The sequence below is a fragment of the Dipodomys spectabilis genome, unplaced genomic scaffold (assembly GCF_019054845.1).
Source record: "Dipodomys spectabilis isolate Male_0828 unplaced genomic scaffold, ASM1905484v1 ptg000004l, whole genome shotgun sequence".
Classification (NCBI taxonomy): Eukaryota; Metazoa; Chordata; class Mammalia; order Rodentia; family Heteromyidae; genus Dipodomys; species Dipodomys spectabilis.
Window position 1 is genome coordinate 14,836,268 of NW_024870681.1, and position 27,058 is coordinate 14,863,325.

The following is a 27,058-nucleotide window of genomic DNA, read 5'->3' on the forward strand; positions in this document are numbered from 1 at the left end:
AAAATACTGTGTAGCATGTTCTTATTTATAACCTGGTCTCCGCCCCCCCCCCCCACCTTTTTTTTTTTTTTCCCATCTGCACTGAGTGTGGGCTGACTGAGCAGGACAAGATTGTCCAGGAAGCATTTGATGGGTGATTCTGTGATGACTCAGTTTGTCAGTCACCGAAGTGTTCTCTTTATCCAAGACGGGGGAAAAAAAAAACAACAACCCAAAACAGTCTCTTAAGTGAGCAATCCAGTTTTCCTTATGCTGTAGTTCAAGGGTACCAGCTTCCCTTTTGCCTGCTAGATGAGGATTTGGTGAGCCATTCTGCAGCGGAATGACACGTAAAGACTTAGCCCAAATGGAAATACAAAATGATCACATTTTACAGTAAAGAAGATGCAATGACAAAGACCAGAGTATTGAGAAACTTACTGCCATACTCAGTTTCCCTGACCATGTGTGTCTTTGACTCCCTGTTTGCAGTGTCTGTGCCCACCATCCACGGGGGCAGGAGGCAGGAGGATCAGGGGTTTGCTGTAGTCTACAAGCATTCACCTTACTTTGGCCTCCGCATCTCCTTGGGCCTCAAGCCTACTTCCTTCTGCCAGCAGGACTAACACTCACTGGCTTTCCTCTACTTAATGTCTACTTGGAAACCAAAGAATCAATCTTATCTATCTGGGTTCTCACATAGGACCAGAACAAGTGGCATGCAAGCCTGGAAAGGATCAAGATTTATATTCACTGCTTTGTCCTTAAGAGTTTTAGGCTAATTCCTGTCAATAGCATCTGTTCTTATGCAGCTTTGTGCTGCACAAGACATTCTGAAATATAACAGGCCACAACTGTGACAGAGGTCCCATAGTATTATATTGGAGCCAGGCAGTTGGGCTCACACTTGTAATCCTAGCTTCCCAGGAGGCTGAGATCCGAGGATCTCAGTTTGAAGCTAGACCAAGCAAAAAAATCCATGAGACTTTTATCTCCAGTTAGACACCAGAAAGCCAGTAGAGCTATGGCTCAAGTTGTAGAGCTCTAGCCTTGAGAAAAAGAGCTTGGAGAGTACCCACTCCCTAAGTTCAAGCCATATAACACACATTCTCTCTCTCTCTCTCTCTCTCTCTCTCTCTCTCTCACAAATTATTTTGGAGCTGAAATATTCCTGTTGCCTATGTCATCACAGCATTGGCTATGACATCACAGCCATTGCCAGTTGGATCACAACTTTGCCTACGACATCACAGGCATTGCCAATGATATCAGTCATTGTCTATGACATCCCAACATTGTATATGGCACCACAGTTATGATGCCATAGCCATTACATATGACATCATAGGCATTGTCTACGGTATCATAGCCATTGCTTCTGACATTGCAGACATTGCCTATGAGGTCACACATTGCCCATGACACTACAGTCTTTATCTATGACATAGCATATGCCATGATAACCGTCACCTATCAAAGCATTGCCTATGGCATCACAGCCAGTGCCTGTGACATCACAGCCATTGTTCAGGACATTATAGCTATGTCTGAAACGTCACAGCATTTTCTATTTTCTATATGTATCATAGCATTGTGTATGCCATCACAGCCATTGCCTGTATCACCATAGTATTGTCTCTGACATCACGTCCATTCCCTGTATCACAGTCGTCTCCCTATGGCATAACATTATCTAATATCTCATTCATTGCCTGTGATAACATTCCCTATGACATGAGACATTGCTAATGATATCACAGTATTACTATTATTGCTATGGTATCACAATCATTGCCTATGACATCACAGCAGTTGCCTGTGATGTTACAGCTTTGCTTATAAATTCACTTACTGTCTGTGAAGCAATGCCCAGAGCATTGCTAATGCCATCCCAGGCATTTCCTGTGACGTCACAGCCATTGGTTATGATATCACAGCATTCCCTGTGATATCATAGCTATTACCTAGGCCATCACAGCATTTTATGTGAGATCACAGCCAACGGCATATGAGATCCTAGCATTGCCTATGCTATTAGTCCTTGCCTGTGACATCACACTACTATGTATAACACCACCGTGTTGCTTGTCATGTCATAGCCATTGCTTATGCCATCACAGTATTTCCTGTGACATCACATCCATTCCAGTAAATAGCAGCAGATCACAGCAGATAACAGCATTGCTTATGATAAAACAGCAATTGCCCATCACATAAAAGCTATTGCCTATGACATCACCACATTGTCTATGACATCACAGTCCTTGGCTGTAAGAGACAGCATAGGCTTTGTCTGTGATATAAGAGCTCTTACCTGTGACATGAGAGCCATTGCCTAGGACATCATAGCATTTCTTGTGCCACCATAGGCATTGCCTTTACATCAAAACCATTGCCTAGCTGGGCGCCGGTGGCTCACTCCTGTAATCCTAGCTACTCAGGAGGCTGAGATCTGAGGATCCTGGGTCAAAGCCAGCCCAGGCAGGAAAGTCTGTGAGATTCCATTTTTTGGGGGGGTGGGTCTGGTCTTGGGGCCTGAACTCTGGGCCTGGGCGCTGTCCCTCAGCTCTTCAGCTCAAGGCTAGCGCTCTACCACTTGAACCATAGCACCACTTCTGGCTTTTTTCTTTTTGCTTATGTGGTGCTGAGGAATCGAACCCAGGGCCTCATGCATGCAAGGCAAGCGCTCTACCACTGAGCCACCTTCCCAGCCCCAGTCTGTGAGATTCTTATCTCCAATAAACCATTCAGAAAACTGGAAGTGGTGCTGTGGCTCAAGTGGTAGAGTGCTAGACTTGAGCTGAAGAGCTGAGGGTCAGTGTCCAGGCCCAGAGTTCAGGCCCCATGACTGACCAAAAAAAAAAATTGCTATCTTATCATGGAAGTGCTTATGATATCACAGTCATTGCCTAAGACATCCCAGCCATTTTTTCAGGACATGTTGGTCACTTTTTACAATAACACAGTATTGCCTGTGACATCATAGTCATTTTCTATTCTGCCACATTTCTTATGACATCATAACTAATGCCTATGACATCACTATTACTTATGCGTATGACATCACGTGTTGCCTATGGTCATTGTCTTTTACATGGTAACATCACCTTTGACATCATAATCATTGCTTGTGACATAACATTATTGCCTGTGACATCATAATCATTTTCTATTCTGCCACATTTCTTATGACATCATAACTAATGCCTATGACATCACTATTACTTATGCGTATGACATCACGTGTTGCCTATGGTCATTGTCTTTTACATGGTAACATCACCTTTGACATCATAATCATTGCTTGTGACATAACATTATTGCCTGTGACATCACCTATGGCATTACAGCAATTCTATGGCATCATAACCATTGTTTAGGACATCATAGCCATTGCCATAGTACTGCCTAATACAACATAGCATTGCTTATAACATAACATTTCTCTTTTCTTTTCTTTTCTTTTTTTTTTTTTGCCAGTCCTGGGGCTTGAACTCTGGGCCTGGGTGCCATCCCTCAGCTCTTCAGCTCAAGGCTAGCACTCTACCACTTGAGCCACAACACCACTTCGTCTTTTTCTGCTTATGTAGTGCTGAGGAATGGAACCCAGGGCCTCATGCATGCAAGGCAAGCACTCTACCACTGAGCCACCTTCCCAGCCCTACAGTATTTCTGTGATAGAAACCACAGCCATCGCCTAGGATATCACAGCCATTCCCTATGGTATCATAGGCAACATGTTCTTACCTCTGACATCAAAGCATTGTCTGTAACATCATAGCCATTATCAAAGACATCATAGCTATGTCTATGGCATCACAACATTTCCTTTAGCATCACAGCATTGCCTATGACTTCATTAATTGCCTGTGACATAAAGGCTTTACCTGTGAAATCATAGCATGGCTTATGACATCATAGCCATTGCATGTGACATCACAACCTTTGCCTCTGACATAATGGCCATTGTCTAGGACATCATAGCCATGTCTGTGACATCACAGAATGTTGTATGGCATTACATAATTGTGTATCATAACCATCACCTGTGACATCACAGCATTGCCAATATCACTGCAGCCATTGTCTATGAGATCATAGCATTTCCTATGATGTAGCTGTTACCTTTGATATCACAGCAATGCCTACGGTATAGTTAGCTATTGCTTATGATAATACAGCCATTGCCTATGACATCATTGCCTTTGACATCCCAGCATTGCCTACAAGCCATTACCTATGACATCACAATGTTGCCTATGATGTCAGAGTCATTGGCTGTAAGTTCATAGCAGGCCTGCGGCATCACAACCATTGCATATGGTATCACAGCACTGTCAGCCATGTCATAGCCATTGCCTATGCCACCACAGTATTGTCTATGACATAACAGCATAGCCTATGATATTGTAGTTTTTGTCTATCACAGCAACATTGTGCAAGGCTTCATTCGTTGTCTGTGATACCATAGCCTTACCTATGACATCATAGGCATTACCTGGGATATCACAGCATTGTTCACATCATCACAGCCATTATCTATGACATCAAAGCCTTTGCAGCATTGTAGCACAACACACTGCTCAAGTGTCTGTGGTGACACTAGTGTAAACAGACCTGCTCTGCTGTCACCTGTATAAAAGTGGGGCACATGCAATTATGTGTACCACATAATCCTTGCTGGAAGTAAATGGCCATTTACTTGATTATGAATGTAGCTATGTTTTTTGTTAAAGTATACTCCTACTTATTAAAAAAAATTGTTTGCCATGAGACAGTAGGCCATATGAAGCTATCTTGCTAAATCACGCACTTGCAGTATCTCTCCATTGCATTGTTTTTCTGGTGCTTGTTTTAATTTCGTGTTTTATCATTCATTATGGCTCTGTGACCAGTGGCCTATAACATGCACAAGCTACACATATGCACACATGCACACACATGAACTAGCATACCATATAGCCTAGGTGTATAATAAATACACCACATAGGATTGAGACAAGGATGAAATTGTCTAACACTGCAGTGTTGAGAATGTATCACCATTGTTCACCATTATTCTGAATAGAAAGGATTCATGTGGCCTGCTCCTTGACTGCATGAAGTGCTTGCTTACAAGACCATCTGAACCTGGTCGTTGTTTGGCTTTTTACTTAATGAGGAGAGATGTTATGCAGGATACATTTTGTTCCATCCCCACCTCCTCTGGATACTAGGTTGGCCTCAACTCACAGTCCTCCTGCCTTAGCTTCTCGAGAGCTAGGATTATTGATGCTAAGCATCAATGCTTAGCATTAGATTTTATATACTTAATAATTTTATTTCACTATTGTCTTTCCTTTTGAAGATTACTTTAGTTTGTTTGTGCAATGTATGCTTCTGGGAATCTAAATAAAAACTCTGTTTTTTTTCACAATAGTCACACTAGTGCCTTGGTACACTTTCTCTTGATGAATGTTCCCAGGGGTTAAGTTATTTCATTGTCTTTTTAAAAACTTTCATTGACTCACTCTGCTGCTCATATTATCTTTTTTTCTTTTATATTTCTGTAGAAATGTATGACCTGTTTTCTAGGCTGTTCAGTTCTGGTATGCTGTGGTTCTGTTAAGTTTTGGTTTTGAATTTAAGAAAGAAGTAGATATTGACTGTGTGGTCAGGTAGATTCTTTTAAAGGGAGAAAGCAGTGTGTCCTTTGTAGGGAAAGGTACTCTAAAGGCGAGGAACATGAATTATATTCACCAGGATGTATTTTGAAGATGTATCTCCCATGCCCTAGCAGTGTAAGCCCACAGGGCCTATGACATGTAAGAAAATAACAGTAGCTTGGTCTCTGTCTGTGATTTCCATGGGAGAGTAGAATGGAGGTAACCCTGACCAGGCAGAGCTGTAAGCGTGTAGAGCTATAAGTGTGAGGTTAGACAAACAAGGGATGCCGAACCTGGCAAGGACACAAAGGTGTCATGTTGGGAATAGTTCTTATCCTTGACCCTTCATCCTTCCTGTGGGATCCAGGATCTCACTTACTCAGATTTCCCTGTAGATAACACCCCCTGACACAAGCTTATGTGAGCTCAGGTTTCCCCTGCTATCAGGGCAGGGCATCTCTCGTTGCATGGCTGCAAACCTGTTCTGCAAACCTATTCTGCCACATCCTCTTCCTGCCAACTATGGGATTCCTGCCTCGGCCATCTGAGCATTCTGCCGCTTGCCCTTCTTTTTCGCCTCTTTTAGTGGGCTCCGTGCTTTCTCTCCCCACCCCTCTTCCCTGCCTGCCTGGCTTCTAGCACATCATAGTTCTATTTCTCATATCCTGGCCCCAGCTCATCCATTTTGCTGATTGATTTCTCACTTCCTTGGTCTTCCCAGGGCAAGCTGCCTTATGACTTGCAATAACAAGCGGCTTGTAGAAGGAGAGAGGAGGTAAGGCCAGGCTGGGAAGTGAGGTACAGAAGCAGATACTGCATGTGTTGGTGGTGAGCCGGCTTGCAGGAGCCCTTACCAGATGGCCTTTGAGCAGATGGAGATATTGGAGGGTGGAGAAAAGAGGCAGAGTTTGCAAAATACCACTTAGGAGCAGGGATTCTGGGATAAAAGCAGCTTATGTTTATAGCAGACTGTCCTGTCATGTTCTTTTCCCCTGTTACACCCCTGGGTAGGAGTTGAGGGAGCAAATGATTGTGGTGGGTAGAACCATGGGAGCTCATGAGCACACTTTGGGGGAGGAATTTGAAGATAATGAAACCCAGCCAAATATCAGGCAGAGAGGGATGCTTGGTGAACCCGGTTTTCAGAGTTCATGGTTCCAATTCTCCTTGTCCAAATGGAGGCAGGAAACTGCAGGTAGAATTTCCCAGCCTACTCTCCTACTCTTGTTGTGTGACACTCCCACATCATGTCCTTCACAGAAAATCTATTCATAAGTCATACCACTCAAACCCATCCTTCTGCCTGCTAGGTATACTTCCTTATCACATTGAAAGTTATATGATAATTGGGCATTAATGCCCTCCTGTAGTCAAACATCATGCACTTGTTGCTGTTACAGCTTGGGAGCAAACCTGGGAAGGGCCAAGAGGGCTGGACCCTTCTGGGGAGTGAGGTGGCAGATGTGGAAATTGCAGTGTAGAGGTAGATGGGCAGTATTAGAAGGTGACTCTGAACAAATGTATCAACCTAAAAAGTGAACCTCCACAGTCTCGCTATCCTTTTAGATTCATATTTATGAGATTGACATTGTCACCCTTAAGGCCATCACAATGTTGCTTTTTGTTCCTGTTTTTATTATTTTTATTTTGGCAGTACTGGAGTTTGAACTCAAGGGTCTTTGCTTGCTAGGTAAGAGCTCCATTGCTTAAACCATGCCTTCAGATCTTTTTCCTCCCGTTATTTTTGAGACAGGGTTTTGTTTATTGTCCTTCCACGTCCACTTTCTATTATAGCTGACATGACAGGCATATAGCACCATACCCAGCCAGAATTTTGTGTTGAGATGGGGGGGGGTCTCATGAACTTTTTTGCCTGGGCCAGCCTGGTATTGTGATCCTCTTGACCTCTGCCTCCTAAGTAGCCAAGATTACATATGTGAGCCACTGGCATTGCCACCATACTGCCTGATAGGGTAGCTTTCTAGTAATATCACGTTGTCTTTGGGGTTGAGGAAGACTGTTTTCCTAGAAAATGAATTTCAAAGCCCTGATAGGGGCCCTTTAGGAATTGTGGGCCAGCTCCCCACTCATTTCTGGCCCTTGGCAACCCTTGGCCTTGACAGCTGATTGCCCAGTGACCTCACTTACCATCCCTTGGTTTATATGCTTGGAGACAAGGCAGCCATACTTTTTTTTTCTTCTTTCAAGTTTTGGCTTCCTGTGATAAGGGAAGGACTAATATCAGAAGCCCTTCAGAGCCATCCTACTCTCAACTTGTATAAAACGTGAAGATAGACAACAGGAATGTTTTAATTACCCAAAGCTCTGGTGTTTATAACATCAACTTTCCCAAGGGCTGCGCGGACAAAAAAGTCAAGTGGAAAAAGGCTTTTGAGTAGCTGAACGCATTGTTACGGTCTGAGCATTGCCATCACCCATGGTTTGTTACTGAGATTGTTTGTGCTGGTAACTTAAATATGCTATGTAGAAACATGGGAAGATGCCAAAGAGTCTAAGGAGACATGCCACTCCACCCAGTTACCAACTTGTATCCTCTAATAATGATTTTACTGTGTGTGTTCCATTTTTTTCCTGTATATATGTGTTATATATGCACAGTGGCTTTCAAAACCAAGTTAGAGCACATGTATTATGTATAAACAGTTTTGTAACCATTTTTTTCCATTTGGCAATATTATGGCATACATGTTGTATTCAGAGAGTTAAAAGCATAGGATGTTGATACATGCATCATTTATAATGTTAACCACTAGAAATCACTTCACTACCTGCTTTGTTTGGGGTGTCTCACAAAGGCCTGTGTGTTAAAGGTTTGATCATCCAGAGCTGTGGTTGAACCTTCAGGACACGGGGCCTCGAGGAAAGAAGTTAGGGTGTGTATCTTGGAAGGAGATATGGGGACACCAGCTCCTTCCCCTCTGCCTTTACTTCCTGGGTTCCATGAGATAAACACCTTCCTCTACCTTGAACTCCTGCAGTGCTGTTCTGCAAATCCAAAATCTAGCCACTCATGGATTGAAACCTCCAAAACTGAGAGCCGAAAGTAAACCTTTCCTCTTCTTAAGTTGATTTTTTTGGTTAACAGCCACAACCAACAAGAAGGGTAAAATGATTGAAGATATAATCAATGGTGGCTGGTAGAGCTGGTAATAATAATTTTTTAAAAAGTGAGATGTGTACATGTATGTAAAGAATGATCTCTTCTGTGGAAAAGATTGTCAGAGACAGTATAGATAGTATGTACCCAGATTTGTGAAGAAGGAAAGAAGTGCCACTGTGGCACTCATGCATGTGTATGCACACAGATCTGGAGAGGAAAGAATGGGAAGGAGCCATCAAGGTGTTGTGGGAGAGTCAGCTGCTGAAGATGGATGGATGAAAGGGATAGGCTCAACACTGTCTTTCGTATTTTACCCAGTGCTTAGTAAATGATACCAGAATCCTTTGCAAAGCGAAATCTTTCTTTTGTTATGTACAGTGCAAATTGTCTCTTCCTATCAGCCATTTGTCACCTATTACTGTGTCTGTATCCTATAGCAGTTTAAGAAATTTGTGTCAGGAAATCTCTCTTCTCGTTATGAATTCTGAATTTGAAGACCTGCCTGGGAAGGCTTTTCTCACTGTAAGACTTTGTATTGTCTGTATCCCCCTTGAATTTCATTTTTCATCGAATTTTATTCTATTTTTTACAAGTAATTATTTAATAACTTGGTATTTATTTTTCTGTGTGGTCTGTGTAATGGAATGCTTCTAAATGTCCAATTGTTCTAGTGCTACTTACTGGACAATTAATGGATCTGGTTGTGTGTATTCTGAAGTCCCAGACATCCTTGGACTGCTTATTATGATTTGTGTAGAACTGTGGGTCTCTTTGTCTTCAATGGCCCAATTAAGTGATCTGTTGATGTTGAAGATTTGAGAAACTTGTGTGATGAAATCTAGAGTCATCTTGGCACCAAATGAAAGCTGGTATTGTAACCCAGAAACATCAACAACAGATTGTAGATAGAAGGCTTTCAAAGGCCTGGGGCAGACAGGGCATGTGTTATAAAAACAAACAAACAAACAACTGCAAGCTCTTTTTGTGGTAGAACTGTGGCAAGGCCCTGCATTAAAAAAGCAAATAAGACAAAAAGAAAAACAAAGCCACCAGAAAACAAAATGGACCTCAAGCTACCTTAAGGAAAAGTAAGAGTTGAGCTCATTGGTATACTCTACAATCCCAGTGATGTAGGAGGATTGTACTTTGGGCCTGCCCCAAGAAACACAGAATACCTGATCTGAAAAATAAGCTAAAGCCAAAAGGGCTGGGAGTGTAGCTCAAGTACTAGAGCACCTGCTTAGCAAGCACAAGACCCTGTGTTTAAATCTCACCACTGAGAAAAGCAAAGCGAACAAAACAAACAACACCAAAAATTCAACTGCATTTCCTATAAGGATGGAGCAAGAAGCCTCCCTAACAGTACAGAGCACCTAATCACATTAGCCACATGTCCCTGTAATAGAAATGAGCCTGCATCCAGAGACCAGACTGAGGGGGTCATGTGCCCTATGTCCTCCGTCTTTTTCTACTGTCTTTTCCTGCATCGGTCTCTTCAGGCAGATCATTAAAACTACTGCCCTTTCAGGCCTGTCCCTTATGATTTAAGTCCCTCAGTGAATCCACTGAAGTGTGCAGCCTCCTGCCCAGTCACCTCTGAGAGCAGAGATGTAACATGGCTGTGGAATGACTGCATCTGGTAAATTTGAGTCAGGTAAATCTCAGGTCCATGGGCTTGGCAGGTAAGCACTCTTCCTCTCTGCTTCCCACAGGTTGCCGAGAGCAGTGACTTTTATGCTATTTTTCTTTTAAAGGAATAAGACTATATGTAGAGAGAAAAAAGTTGTCTTGGGCCAGATGTGAAGTAGATGAAGTTAATTTTTGCATACCCATCCTCACTATATTCCACAAATAAAAGTTTTTATGTGTGCTAGGCACTGCTGAAGGCTCACACCTGTAATCCTAACTATGCAGCAGTCTGAGATCAGAGGATTGAGGTTTGAATCAGTCAGGGTAGGGGAGTCTTTGAGACCCTTCCTCTAATTAACCAGCAAAAAATACTGGAAGTAGAGGTGTGGCTAAAGTGGTTGTGTCCTAGTTTTGAGTGAAAAAAACTAAGGGACAGCACCTAGGCCCTGAGCTCAAGCACCAGTACTGGCACACACCCAAAAAAACATTATGTAAGCACTGGGGATTGCCAGCATTCTAGACTTTCGCAAGGGTATTATAGAAATAACCTCTATTGTCAGAGGTTCCTGATCTGCCTCATCAGGCTCAATGACCCAAAGGAGGTTATGTCAGCTTGCTCAGACCTCAATTTCCCTATCAATAAATCCCTGTACCCCAGGGGATATGGAGTTTTAATGCTCCAGCAAAAGTATGTGCTGGGCAGGTTTTGAACTGATGACAACAGTGCCCATAATCCAGCTTTCTAGCTGCACTTAGCATAACCCTGAGAGACTTATGTGATCGGTGTTCTTAAGATGATGTACCATTAGAAATCTAAGGAGTATTCTTTTCTTCAAGCAAATTTTCCTTTTGCCACTTTGTTCCCTTGAGCTTCAATGCCTGGTGCCAGTAATTCTTGGATCCCACACAGGCAGGTCTCTCTTTCCGAGTCCCCAGCACCTGCTTCCTGTGCTCCACAGTCTGGTTTGTTCATCAGCAAAGATGACCAGTTTAAATGCTTCTGATCAGGCCCACCCTGCATGACAGTTTAACAGAGAATCAAGTCTGTCAGCCACCAAAGGGTAGTATTTAAATTCTGATTCTTTGAGGAGGCAAGAAACACACTCAGACCAGCAGAAACCTCATGCATAGGATACAAGAACTTGGTTACAGAAGAAAACGAGCATGCATCCTTGTAGTGGGCTCTACATAGTTTCAACACTTAAGTGGACCCCTTAGATTCATTAACTGAAGAAGATTTGGAGAATGTGCCACTCAAGATAGATTAAATATTACTTTTGAATATAGTTGGCTTTCCTAAACCTCCTAATCCATCTATTGATTCAACCAACTGTGGATCAAAAATGGCTGGGAGAGAAAAAAAAAAAAAAAGGTGTCCTAAACACAAAGAGACTTTTATGGCATTTTCCCCTAAAAATTGCAGTGTTCAACTATTTGCCTACTGTTTTGCACTGTATTTAATACAATAAGAAATTTAGGGATAATTTATACAGGGGGATGAACATAGGTTGTATGCAAATACTACACCATCTCATAGAAGAGATTTTTGGTATCCACAGTGAAGGGGCATCCTCCAAGGAAACAGATGGATGACTATGCCTAGAAAGTTAGGAAGTCAAAAAGCAGCCCAGAAAGTGAGGCACACAGGCCATGGAGTGAATGTCTCATCTTGTAGTGTTCCAACCAATGCCCAAGGCCAGCTGTATCTCAGCCAATCAGGACACTGCCTGATCCTTAGGCAGAGGTGGCATTGGCCGTGCACCAAATATAATGCAATGGATTCTCATTGTGGTAACTGTCTCTCAGTATCACGGATTTCTGCTCTTAAATGCATGTTCTTTGAGTGGCGTTTCTCTCCAGATGAATTTATATTCTTGTGCAGAAAAAGGATATTTCCAGTGTAGTTGTCCTGATGAAGGACATTCTGTGATGGCTTGAAGCAAGCTGACTTTTCTAGGAAATGACTCGTGACCATGTTTCTTATAAAAGGACTCCCATCTGCCAACAGTCTGAATTGTTTCAGTTGTTAGGCTATTTATCGGTTCATATCCTGCTCTGTTCCAGAGGGGACTTGTGGATTTAGTCAGCAGATTACCACCATGGGTTGCTAAAGATTCTGTCAGTTTTGAGACAACACTTCCTTTTAGGGAGTAGGATTATTTAACAAACAGTACATCTACAGCCACTGTTTGTGGTGTGACTGCCACTAATGCTGCCACTGATATCCCTGAGTGAGGGACCTGGTAGTTTCTCCCCCAAGGTTTATTCTCAGATGGCAGAATTTACTTGAGTTTAGAAGGAAGAACAAGAGTAAATCTTATGTCAAGTTCTAATAAGCCTTTGGCTATGTATTAGCTCACGCTGTGTGGGCATGGAAGTCTTATGAATTGGAAGTTCTAACCAAGTCTGTTCTTCTAAAAACATCCGGTTTCCAAGAAGGAACCTTGGATAGCTTGGTCATATCTGACTCCCTTCCTTTACCTGCTTTGCTATCTGTTAGGTCTGATGGGACCCTGAAATCCCTGAGTCACTACCTCCTCAGATGCCCACAGGTTAAGACTAGGAAAATCTTCTGATTGCTTTCCAGACTTGGCAATTGTATTGACTGGGTTCCTGAAGTGTGCAAAGATGCTTTTCATTTCTTAATTAACTAATAAGGATTTTTGTTGTTGTTGTTGTATGTGTTTGTGTACTTACCATTTGGGGGATAGAACCCAGGTATTGTACCTCTTAGGGAAGATGTCTGTACCACTGTACCTCCAGCCCAAAAGATACCTATTAATTCAGTATCAAGCTGAAGCAATCCTCCCCACCCCCAGGATCTTTTTCCATTGTTTAAGCTCACAGCAGTACTGGGCATTTTGTGTTTAACTTTAAAAGCTGTAAGAGGGACATGTGAGCTGAACTGAAGATACTAAGGGATAGAGAACCACTGGGACTTGAACGGTGTTCCCTCAAAAGATGTGTAAATATTAACCCCAGTGTATGTGAATATGACCTTACCTGGAAATATCATTTGCTAGTCACGAAGTCATGATAAAGTTGTTAGTGTGCATCTTCATCTTATGTTATTATCTGTGCCTTTATGGAAAGGGAACTTTTGGATTCAGACTGCCCTGCAGTAAGTGAAGCTGATGTGAACAACATTGAGAAACATTTTGCTGTGGACTCAGAAGTGTCTGAATCTACCAGATCTTTTCCCTTGGCTCTCAGAGGAACCAACCCAGCCCCTGACTTAAGACTTCAGGCCTCTGAAACTGATGGCATTGACAAACCTCAGCCCTACAAGATGTTCTAGAAGAGATGTGTTCTTCCCTGCTTGATGTGAACTCATATCTAATCAAATCATCTCAGAAGCAGAAAGCCATCTTACTATTTTATCAGTCATCCCTAATAATTTCCAAGTTGCTGCACTGCTCATATTTTGTTTGGCATTGGGTCCTGCAGATTGCTCTCTGAACTTCCTGCGCTGGGCCATCCTGTGATTCCTATAGACTGCTACTTGCTCTCCTTTTCTACAACATCACCCACTACTATTTGAAGCAGGTAGAAGGCACACAGAATGCAAAGGTGGTTGGTCTGGTTTTGCCTCTGTAATCACATCTCTCTGGAAGTCCTCCTCTTCTCCCACTGTTGAGGGCCCTTGGATGATACTGGAGTCATGTGGATAGTCTACAGTACTTCCCTTTTCTTCAGCTCTTCCCCACATCTGTGAAGTCCCTGTTGTTATGTAAGGACACACATTTGCAGTTTCTAGGGATCAGGATGGGATGTCTTTGGAGGGGACCTAATTTTGCCTTTCACATCCAGTGAGATTCAGTTCTGGGGCTTAAATTTTGGAGGAGAAGCCCTCAAACTGATATTTCAGATGAAAACAGATAGACTTTTAATCAGTGTCATACTGAAGAATGGGACATACCACAGGTAAAGCAGATATGGACATCAAAGGAGCCAGGATTTTGTCCCAGTGATGTTCTTAGGACCACGGAGACCCTCCCCTGCCCTCATATTTCCCCATTATTGAGCCAACCGATTTGTGGCCACCATAGTCATGTTCATCCTTCAGAAGTTAACATGGGCGAGGTCTGAAAATGGCCCTTCCTTATGCTTCACAGCATATCAACAACATCTGAATGGATTCCTCATGGGCTGTGTTTTGTGGTGGCACATTTTTTGAGAGGTGAGAATTCTCTCCTTTGTTAATGTCTCAGTTCTCAGCAACTCTCTCAAGTTTGAAATGTGGGGGTTTAGTGCATATTATTTTCTAGATATCTACATATGGGTAGTACTAAACTTCCAAGGACTGGCCTTGGCAGGAGTATTTAACTATCACAGTGCTCATTTTCTTACTGCAGAAGCATCAGAACTGAGACCTTTCAAGCTCAACAGCTTCATTGGAGAATTAGCCCCTAGGAAGCAGCCCAGGCCCACTGCACATGTCTGAGATGCCATGATCTACTTAAGTGAATTCACAAAAAGGGTGTATTCTCCTGAATTTTTCCAAAGCTAGTGTCATCCTTAAGATAACTCATGACACTTTTGAGTTTCAACCTGAGAACTGACATAACATTTAACATGTCTTCTTTCATTGAGTGTATTTTTATGAAATAAAGTCATTCATTGTATTATGCTAGCTTCTTCCCATTTTGCCCCTTACTGACAGTCATTTCAATACCTAAGAGGTAGATGGCTCCAGAATCTCCTTAAAGCTACTCCTAAGACTGGAGAGATCTAGAGACAATCATGAATCCTTGAGACTTCGGGAAATTCTACATCTATATAACTTGAATCTTAGAGGATTCTGGGGAGAGGTTGGTCTGTGTACAGGTCCCTCACTTCTCCCTGACAGCATGGTAAATCTATTTCATTTATCTAATTGTAGCAAAACACTCTAAAACTAGTAGATTAAAAATACCAAGGGTATGCATTTTATTCTCAATCTGTACTTGGTTCAGAGTGCAGAGACAACAATTCATATATGTTACAGCCATCAAGGGATACGATGGTTTACATCTGAAGGCTAGTTCATCATACTGTGGACCATCATCTGAGACCTCTGATGGAGGTCCTAGCCGAATACCCACATGTGGCTACTGTGTGGCTTGGGCTTTCTCATGGTGGCTGGGATCCAGCCATTGATATTATCTGATGTGGTTGTCACAGGGCCCTCCCAGTTTCAAGGACATGGAATTCTACTTTACCTGTTGGCCCATGGGACTAGAGTACCGCTGTAATTGTTGTGTCTTTCACCAGGGTTTTACCTGAGATTTTCGGAAGTGAGGAGCAATGCCGGACTCAGGATGTGTTTGGCCCACTGGTGTGAATTGAACCGCCAGAGTGTTTTCTTCCTCAAAACTCAAGCTGATCACTGTTTGTTTTTACTGTTGAACATAGAAATTCAAAGCAGACAGAGTTGAAAATCTAAGTTCCTGTTTAGGATTAGGACTTGAAGCCCTTCCAGAGCTTCAACTGACTCCTTCAATCCCAGGCTAGAAGTTCCATCTGCCATCATCTGTTGTTCCCTTCCTCAGTTACTACTCTGGACAATCAAGGGAAACAAATTCTCTGTTCCACAGAGCAAAGACAGAGGAAAAATGACAAGAAACCAGGACAGATTCAAGAGTGAACGTAAATAACAACCCTACCCAGAGAGGAGGATTGACCAAGTTGAAGAATCATAATTTCTCAAAAAGTGGAACAAGTTGAAAAGTTGCTCCACTTTTGAAAAGTTCCACTGTTGAAAAATCAGGCAATGTGCATGCATATTTCAAACTAGGCGAATAGATATTTCTCGGTAAAATTCTGGAAAGTGATAGAACATCTATAGACTAGAAACAAAATGATGGTTGGTTTCAGGGAACCATGTGATCTAGGATGTTCCAGAGTCTGTCCTGAACACTGAAAAAAAAAGCTTTCATTAAGTCCAATAAATATTTTATTTTGAGGCTTGAACTAAACATGAACTCATTGCCAGGGTGCTCTCCCTTAGCCCTTTTGCTCAAGGTTGGGACTTTGCCACTTGAGCCTCACTTACATTTCCAGCATTTTGCTAGTTAATTAGAGATAAGAGTCTCTCAGATTTGTCTGATTCTGTTGACTTCAAATTGGGATCCTCAAATCTCAAGCCTCCCGAGTAGCTAAGATTACAAGCATGAGTCACCAGTAACTAGCCCAATAACTATATATTTGCCGACAATAATTCACAAAAGTCTTGGAGTTATATTACTTACTTGATATGATCTATTTGTTCCTCATATAACTTATTGCTTATTAGGGGCATGAAGGCCTTTAAGTTTGCTATTTATGTGATTTCACTTAAGACAGTTGATAAAATGGCAAGTCCAATGGACATGCCAAGAAACTAGAAGATAAGAAGACAGAAAAGAGTTGGGAGATGGGAGAGGATCACTGGGAAAATAAACGTTCTAAGCATTTCAGAGAGTAAAAGACAAAGAAGTGCTGCAGATGGGTATTGGGGCCAGAATTATCTGCCACTGAGTCATGATTACAGAAAGACAGTTTAATTATGACTCTAGGGATAGAAACTTCCTTTCTGAATCAAGCCTGGTTTTCCTGTGGATAATCACCCTACTACTGGGTCAGCGTCATTTCCCAGGACATACTATCTACTGTGATAACTTTCTTGAACTTAAGCTTTGGATTGGCGAACTTGCTTTGCTTGAGAAGCTTGCCCCTGTAAACTCTAACCCCTGGAGCCTAAAGCACTTGACCTGGTACCCCACCGCATCAGCCAGGCATCATGGGCTGCCAGACTTCCTATCTGCCAAGAAGCTTTCCTAATGAAGAAAATGAAGAAAAAAAAAAAAAAACAACTGTCTTTCCTGCTGTCTCGGGTTCCCCAGCTGGGGCACTGGGAATTAGACAGATCAAAGCCAGATTAATAAGAGAAAAGCAGAATTTATTAACTCATGCAGCATGCATACATGCAAGACAAATAGATGAAGTACTCAAAGGGACAGCACCTTAACAAAGAACAGTAAACGTGTCAAGACGCAAAGAACTGAAGAAAAAGGGGGTTCTCGGCTTCCGTGGTCAACAAAGTATGGGAAGGTAACTGTGAGGGAAGCGAATGGAATATCAGTGCTTTCTTAACAAGGCTGGTCTTGGGATCACCTCACTGCTGACTTTCTGTCTTCGCAGCCATGTCCTTTCTTGGGGAAGGGATTCATGGCAGTCCTTGTTTCTCAGGACTATCTGCAGGTGGTCACATCTGGGGAGCTTAGAGAAGGCTTCCTCTCTACTGCCTTTTGGTTCTCAATTTCCAATGATTAGCTCAATCATTATGCCATAGGGGCATATTTGGGGGTTGCATAGTCTGTTCCTTGTAACAGTGTGGCTTGTAGATTTGAGAAGGAACACAGCATCTGGAATGTTTCCTTCTCATCTTCCTTATAAGAAGGAACCAACTGACAGTACAGTGCCCAGAGAGTTCTAAGACACCGCGAGGACATCAAAAGGGGGGACCTAAACACTAGCATTAATGTTGTGACTAAGTGTGGCACTCCAGTCTCTTTTCCCAGAGGGAATCTGGGAATGACAGCCTTCCTAGAGACATACAGTCAGCCTTTGGCACCTGAAGATGTAACCAACCACCAACAATGAAAAATATTTGGGGGGAAAAAAACCCCACAAACCTGTCTTTCCTGAATATGTACAGTTTGTTTTTCTTGACACTGCTCCCTAAACCACAACACAGGACAACAACTTTTCACGTAATGCTTACCTGGTATTGGGGGTCATAAGTAATAGAAGAGATGACTAGACAGAAAGATGTGCCAAGGGTCTTTGTCAACACTGTTCCATTTTCTCCGTGGAAACTTGAGCCTTTGTAGATTTTGGCAAGGGGACGAGTCCTGGGAGCAGTCCCCCATGGTTATGGAGAGATGATTGTCTCTGGTAGAAATGATAGGGACTGCAACTGAGCAAGGAGTCAGTCATTGTTTGAGGTCTTTGTCCTCTCCCACGGTGAATTGTCCTCATAGTTCTGCTCACTGGAAGCCAAGCCAGCTGCCCGAGGTAGAATTTGCAACTCAAACAGGAATTGCTCACCAGGATGGTTTGCTATTTTCAGTGTCACAGACCTGTGCCCTGGAGACCTATATTTACAAGCCACTTTCCGCAGGACTTAACCATAGGTTTATTTTTAAAGCTGTGCTCAGAACCACGGGCCAAAAAAAGACCTTGGCAAGTCCTTGAGTCCATCCTCACATATTTGAGAGGGTAACACTGAAGCTCTACCCCAGAGGACCTTTGTCCAAGACATGAAGGACAGCAGGAACTTGTCCATCCTGCTGTAGTTGGTTCCCTCCCCTCTGGAACCCACTTTCCACATGGTCCCCTCATATGCTGTCTCGTTGGCCACCAGCCAGAACGACACAGGGGGCTGTGACACACAGGAGCCAGTACCAAGAGCAGAAGGACAATGTGGTCAGTGTGCCGAGCACCCTTTACGTGATGCTGTCGATCCAAGGGTTGATCATCAGCCCACCAAAAGTTCTTAACTTAAGTCACCTGTCTCCTAATGCAACTATATCCTGAGATACTCGCAGTTAGAGATTTATGGGAAGGGGAGCACAGTTCAATGTGTAACAACTACAGACACTAGGCCTCCTCAGGACCATCATTTCCAGACCACAGAACAGCTCATTTCTCAACCCTGGTCCATGTACCATGAGCCAGGAGAGACTGGGAAATTCAAGACATTGAAAATAAAGATATGTACACAGGGCTGGGCTGGAGATGTTGCTCAGTGGGAAAGTGTGCACTTAGCATGATCCCCAGTACTTCACCCAATAAAAAATAGGGTTGGAGGCATGACTCATGTGGTAGCATAATTAGCAAAGCAAGCAAGCCAAGTGAGCATGAGGCCCTAAGTTTGAACTCTAGATAGACAGACAGGCAGACAGAATTGTTAGGGTTTGGATTAGAGGTTTTAAAATAATGCTCATATATTTTAGTAACAGCATGAATATTTCCATTTTGGAACTAGGACAAAACATATTACTTTTATAATTCCTTTTACAAATGTAACGTATGTTTAATTTTAGCAACATTAAGGTTATCTATAATCTGGCTCATGAATTTATCACATATAGCCTGTAAAATATTCCAGTTCTGTTATTATTTATTTTACTATTACTATTTATTACTAGGGTTTGCACACAGAGCCTGTGTTTGCTCGGCTAGTGCTCTACTGCTTGAGCCACCCCTCCAGCTGAGATTTTTGCTGATTATATCAGAGTTGGAGTTTCCCAGACTTTTCTGCCTAGATTGCCTTTAAACCATGATCCTCTAGATCACAGCCTTCTGAGTTGCTAAGATTACAGACATGAGCCATTGGTGTCTGGGCAGTTTATATATATATATATATATATGTATATGTATATATACTTATATATATATGTATATATACATATACTTATATATATAAGTATATATACAAGTATATATACATATATACTAGTATATATGTATATATACAAGTATATATACATATACTTATATATACATATATTTATATATAAGTATATGTTTATACATATACATACACTTAGAGACATGAGCCATTGGTGTCTGGGCAGTTTATACATATATATATGCATATATGTATATATACATATATGTATATATAAGTATATGTTTATACATATCTATAGTTATAATAAAACATTCATAGCATACAACTTGCCTCCTTAACTATTAATCAGTGTACACACTTCAGTGGTGTCAACATTCACACTACTAGCCAAGCACTGTGACCCATACTTGTAATCCTAGCTACTCAGGAAGCTTAGATCCTGAGTACTGATAGTCTGGATTAAGATTATGTATAAAGTAGACATTCCTGGAGCAGTCAGTCCTCTGGTGACTTTTCTCTCCATCCCCAGTTACTTCTTCATACTAAATTATATGGAAGACATTTTCTCCACTTTTAGGGTTTCATACTTATTGCTGAGTGAACTTCATGTACCACGTAGTACTTCTGGCAGTGGTGAGTGCTCACATTTGTTTACCATACTTCTGCAATCTTGGGCATTGTTCTTTAAAAAAAGCTTGAAATAAGGAGACACCATTTATTAAAAGTCAAGCAGTGGAGAAAGCTTTATGATAGGTTTTCATCACTCCCTGTTCTAACCCCTAGTTCTGTCCCTTGGAGACAGTTACTTCTAATGTTTTTGGGGTTTATCTCCTGGTCTCTAAATAATGTGCTTGTCCTGACAGTTTATTCACATGCACACAGCATGTGCGCTTGTGTATGTATGTGCACATGCGTGCATGCACACACACACACACACACACACACACACACACACACACACACACTTTTATGTGACTTTTATTTCCTGTTGGGTAGTTAAGGTTTGGATTCCCCTATATCACAGATCTGGCTTTCCATATCAGTTTCTTAAATTGTTGTGCTCTCTTTTACTCCTTTTAAATCTCTCTGTACTTGACATGGATGGACTGGTTTTCTCTTGACTATATTAATGCTGAGGACTGGAATTCTCTTACCCTTTCTGTCCCTTCCCTCTCTGTACCTCTGTGTCAACTGTACCTCCTTCCCTCATGCATCCATCCATCCATTCATCCACCCACCAACTACCCATCCATCCATCCCTTTTCCCTCTTTTTTACTTTCCTCCCTTCCTTACATTTTGAAAGTAGATGAAATTTGCATTAGTTCTGTTCTGCAGTTATCGCTGTATGTCTTCTATGCTTTGTCCAAAGGTTGATTCTTAGAGCTCAAAGACAACCAAGTCCTTCTGTGGTTACTTAAGTATCATCCCTTGAAGAACTAAGTAATGGAATTATATTTCATTCTCCATGGTTCTACTATCAAAATACTTTTTCCACACAAAGGAAAATTTTCCTATTGCCAAGGACAAATGAATCCTGTTTTCTTGCATTCTACAAACTATTTAATCATACATGACTTTAATTTGGATTTCATAGACTATCTTGTTTTTCCTATCATAAAATCATCTGCCTTCATGTCTTCCAGTTTACTTTTCCCATCTGCTGTTTTGACTGGTGCTTTTATCTTGGAGCCTGCTGAATTCTGACTTGGAATTTCTGTGTCCTAAGCCTCCTGAAGGCCGACACCCTGAGATTTCTTCTTGCTGAACTTGGGTTTAGTTCTAGCATTTCTTGTTGGATTAAGTTTTTATGCCTATTTTTTCTGGAGTGCATCCTCAAAGAACTTTCTCAGAAGAGCAGATAACATCATGTTTTATATCTCAACGATTTTATTTTGTTTCTGTGTTCACTGCTACACTCCTATAATAAAACTTTTAGATTCCTCCAGGTATTGGCCACTACCTTAGTTTACTAGGGTAGTTTACTAAGCCAGGTGCTGATGGGTCACAGCTATAATCCTGAGTAGCCAGGATCCCAGGCCTGAGCCTGGCACCTGGTTTGGTTTTGTTTTTTAATTTAGGCATTCTGTGTGCCTAAATTTGTCCGGCTGGGACAAATTGTTTTCAAAACACAGATTTATTCTAATGTTTTGGTGACCCTGCCATTTATTTCTCCCCAAGGTCTCTTGTCCCAAATTCCCAGTAGGTGGCTTTTCTCCCAGTAACTTAATGCAACTGATTTAATATCCATTGTTGGCTGCTGAGCAGAGTTTGTGGTAGTTGGCCTTCTAGCAAGTCTTTCCTAGCAGGTCTCAAGGCCTGCCAGGACCCACTTCCTCCAGGAATTATTTCCCTGTGATGCTACTCAGTGTGTTTTCCTACACAGCTTAGTGGTATAGGGGAAACTTCAGAGAAAAGTTAATAATTTTTCTCGTGACTTCAAGACTTGAGGAACTATGGGCATTTTTAGGATCATCACATAATAGCACTTTTCTTTTTACTCAGAGTAAAATTAATCTTACAACAGGATGCTCTGCTACCAGTATTTTAAGCTGCGATCACACGTAGCTATAGTAATACAAACGCCAGGTAGAATGGCTTTGGAAAGGGTTGTTTTCTTTTCTTTTCTTTTTCCTTTTTTCTTTCTTTTTTTTTTCTTAAATTGTTGTAGTAATGAGGATGTCAGGTGTGATATCTCTACACCACCTTTGTCAGTCCTTCATGGTTACAGAATGGCTGCTGATACTCATGCCATCATCTTTGCACTCAGCATACAAAGAAGAGAGCCTGGCAGCTATTTTCTCAAGTGTCTCTGCAGCACACTGTTGGATGGCCTAAGACCAAGTCACGTTCTCCTCTAGTTTCAGGGGAACCTGGCACAATATAGACCTTCTACTCTCTATAGTAGGAGGTCAGGACAATGAGGGGAAACCAGAAATCCTCCAAACTGTGGGTTTGTTGACTCAGTGATGGTCTGAGGGTATAGTTTGGTTCCTACTCACCTAGGGTCTGCCAAATACATCAGAATCACCCGATGAGCAGGTTAACACATATGCATGGTGTTAAAATGCCCACTGCATTGTCACCCATAGTGTCATCATGCTGACACACATCATACATGACACAACATCATACATGGCGTCAAAATGCAGTGTGGAAAAAAAAAGAGGCCTCACTGTGGGAAAAGAAGCACATGACTTTGAAACACGCACTGCTGCCTCCACAACAGAGTGTCCAGTCAGTTTGTTCCAAAATAGGATTTACATTTCTTATCCTAATATCCTAATTGATTTCCACTGATACTGCGTGGGTCATTTTTGTGTCATTCTGTACTCAGGCATGATTTAAATCAGCAGGGCTTAATTTTCTCATCGTTAAGAAAGGCTATCTACAAATTCAATGAGATACCTATCAATATTCCAACCTCATTCTTCAAGGAAATAGAAGAGGCAATCCAAAAATTCATATGGAACAATAAAAGACCCCGAATAGCAAAAACGCTCCTCAATGGAAAGAACACAGCTGGTGGAATGTCAATACCAAATTTCAAACTCTACTACAAAGCCACAGTAATCAAAACAGCTTGGTACTGTCACAGGAACAGACCTCAAGACCAATGGAAGAGAATTGAATACTCAGAAATGAACCCACAGACCTATAGCCATCTAATTTTCGATAAGGGAGCTAAAAAAAATAGAATGGAAGAAAGACAGCCTCTTCAGTAAATGGTGCTGGCAAAATTGGTTAATCACCTGTAGAAAACTAAAGCTAGATTCTTATATATCACCCTGCACCAGAATCAACTCCAAATGGGTCAAAGACCTGGAAATCAAAGCAGACACCCTGAAAACATTACAGGATGGAATAGGAGAAACCCTAGGTCTCATTGGCACAGGCCGAAATTTTCTTAATAGAGACCCGGAAACACAACAAATCAAAGAAAGGTTCGACAAATGGGATTGCATGAAGTTGCAGAGCTTCTGCATGGCAAAGGACATAGCTAGCAAGATCAATAGAAAGCCCACAGGTTGGGAGAAGATCTTCACTAGTCATACAATGGATAAGGGTCTCATACCTAAAATATACTTGGAACTTAAAAAAATTTAGTCCCCCAACAACAAATCCTCAAACAACTGTCCAATAAATAAGTGGGCTAAAGACTTAAAGAGAAACTTCTCTGAAGAGGAAAGAAGGATGGCCAATAGACACATGAAGAAATGCTCAACCTCTCTAGCCATAAAAGAAATGCAAATCAAAACAACATTGAGATTCCACCTCACTCCAGTTAGAATGACTATAATCAAGAAGTCTAATAACAATTGATGCTGGAGGGGATGTGGCCAGAAGGGAACCCTACTGCATTGTTTGTGGGAGTGTAAACTTGTTCAACCACTTTGGAAAGCAATATGGAGGTTCCTCAAAAGACTCCACATAGAGCTCCCCTATGACCCAGAAAACCAACTTTTGGGCATTTACCCAAATGATCACAATACCATACTAAAGCTACCAGCACAACTATGTTTATTGCAGCATTATTTACCATAGCTAAGATATGGAACCAACCCAGATGCCCCTCAGTAGATGAATGGATCAAGAAAATGTGATACACACACACACACACACACACACACACACACACACACACACACACACACACACACACACGCCCCTCAGTAGATGAATGGATCAAGAAAATGTGATACACACACACACACACACACACACACACACACACTGGAATTCTATGCCTCCATCAGAAAGAATGACATCACCCCATTTGTTAGGAAATGGAAAGACTTGCAAAAAATTATATTAAGAGAAGTGAACCAGGCCCAAAGAAACATAGGTCCCATGGTTCCCCTAATTTGCAATAACTAGTATATGTCTGGGATAAGCAGAAAAGGTCAAAAGCTATGTACATATGACCAGGTAAGGGAAATCAACCCCAAGAAAGGGATACAAATGTTTTTTTCTTTCTTGCTATTGTTTCTAATGTATTTATAATGTACCATGTGATTTTTTTGTTGCTTTGTATGTTCCTCCCTCATGGTATAACCCCTGTTTTTACTGTATTTGATGTCGGTCTAATTTGGGGAGGGGAAGGGAAAAAACAAAATGTTTAAATAGGGATACAGGTTGACCCATTGTAAAATGAGATGTACAAGACACTGTTGAACAATGAACTTTACAATCTGGGGCAGGGGGAGTGTAGTTGTGGAGGTGAAGAGGGAAGGGATGGTAGGGGAAAAATAAAGGAGGAGGCAACAATGCTTGATAAGAAATGTACTCATTACCTTGCTCATGTAACTGTAACCCCTCTGTATAGTATTTTCACAATAAAAAACTTACTAAAAAAAGAAAAATGAAAAGAAATGGACAGAACTGCTGGTTACTGATGGCTCATCCCTATAAACCTACCTCCTCCTAAGGCTAAGATCTAAAAATCACAGTTGGAAGCCAGTCTCATCAAGAAGTCCATGAGACTCTTACCTCCAATTAACCACGAAAAAGCTTGAAGTGGATTTGTGTCTCACATGGCAGAACTTTAGCCTTGAGAGGAAGAGCTCAGGGATGGGGTCTAGTGCCTGAGTTTCAGGACCTATATCAAGAATAAGCCAATAAACATGTGGTCCTACATTTGCATAACAACTTGTACCTCGTGGCTCTTTCTCACTGAAGCCCCTAGCATGGCTTTGACCTAAGCCTTTCTTCACTTGTACCCTCTCCCTCCTGCCCACCCCTATTGCTTCCTCCAGCGGCCCTCATGGTGGCTGATGACTGAATGAATATCTGGGTCTGTAAGCCTCTTGGTGACTCTTTCTAGGTTGGGGCATCTTACTGTACACACCCCATCAAACAAGGACCAGGTGCATGTCCCATAGGAGTGCTGCATGGAAGACCCAGGAAGGAGCTTGTCCAAGTTGCAGAGTGACAAATGGCAGTTCTACCGTAGCAAGAGCTGAGCTCCTGGGATTAGCAGGGGGCTGCAAGTAGAACAGGGGTTGTATAGGTACTCAGAAGCTTAGCAATAGAAAAATCAGAGGATCTAGACATTTCACCAGCAGTGCAAGGTGATGACTTGTTAATGTGGAATGTAGGAAGCGTGACTTCTGTAGAATCTTGACATCCACAGGTCTGTGGTTCCCCAGAAGCACATTGAAGTAGAAAAGTGCATGGTCAGGGTGCATGGCTTTCTACTGCACGTGCTCAATTCCTGACTCGGCCCTCCCACCATGCTGCTTTTCAGCACATCAGAGATTTTTTTACTTTGTCACTTCAATTCACTCTCAGCTTGCTTTTTAGGGACACCAGTTGCTTTTGGGTTGGGGGGCTGATTTTCACAAAACTAAAGGCAGGGAAGTAACAATAACTAGGAGATGGTCTGCCTCAATTCAGCTGCACAATACACAAGCAGGACTTTTGAATCTTTGTTTTGAAATTTCTTTTGATCTTTTAAACTTATTACTGTAATTGGATCTTCCTTGGTTGAAGCCACACATATTAAGCCTGTGGCTAAGACAGGCTGACTCTTAATTAGGTAACCTCTGGCTTCCTTGGCTGACTTCTCCTGTCATACCAGTGAGGCCTGCCTGCTTGGCGCTTGGGCTTAATGAATGGGTTTTTGGTGCTGAGGACACAATCCCCAGATGGCATCTCAGGAGAGATTTTCAGAGTAAATATGAGCTGGGCGCTCATGGCTCACACCTGTAATCCTAGCTACTTTGGAGGCTGAGATCTCAGGATCACGGTTCAAAGCCAGCCTGGGTAGGAAAGGCAACCACCAGAAAACCAGAAGTGGCATTGTGGTAGAGTACTAGGCTTAAGCAAAAGAGCGCAGACACAATGACGAGGCCCAGAGTTCAAGCCCCATGACTGACAAAAAATAAAATAAAATCAAACAAAAAAAAACAGTAAATATGCTGCCATAGTGATTATTTGATCCAGCCCCCCATTTTCTAGGGTGTGTTCAACAACCAGTGTTTGACTATACCATAGTTACCAATTGGTGGTCATCTGAAATGTTTTCCTATTGTTGTAGATTAGGAAATGACAACTTAGCTCAAATCAAACCACCTATCATTTTAGGACTGCTGAGAACCATTAATGTTTCAATGGAGTCTCTTAATAGGCAAGATAAAATTCAGCATTTTACTTATTCATTTGTGCAGATTTTTTTTCTACTGTCTTACGAATCTATTTTTTATGAAATACATTTTGGGAAATTATGTAATCCTGGTGACAATGACAACTCTTTGTGGGTGTGTTGATTGTTCCCTTGAAGCTCATAAGTAAGACAAGGCACAATT

The 27,058-nt window shown here is 41.9% G+C and overlaps 1 protein-coding gene across 5 annotated transcripts in view; it reads left to right on the forward strand.

Annotated features, from left to right (window-relative positions):
• The window catches only part of Arhgap44 (Rho GTPase activating protein 44), a 157,838-nt gene that overhangs the window by 52,962 nt on the left and 77,818 nt on the right, over positions 1-27,058 (forward strand). The window contains exon 1 of one of the 5 annotated variants that reach the window (XM_042693945.1): positions 14,808-14,854. The exons of the other annotated variants lie outside the window; for them this stretch is intronic. The gene's annotated coding sequence lies outside the window, so the exon portion shown is untranslated. Of the gene's footprint in view, positions 1-14,807; positions 14,855-27,058 lie in introns of those variants that run through there. 5 annotated transcript variants of the gene reach the window in all.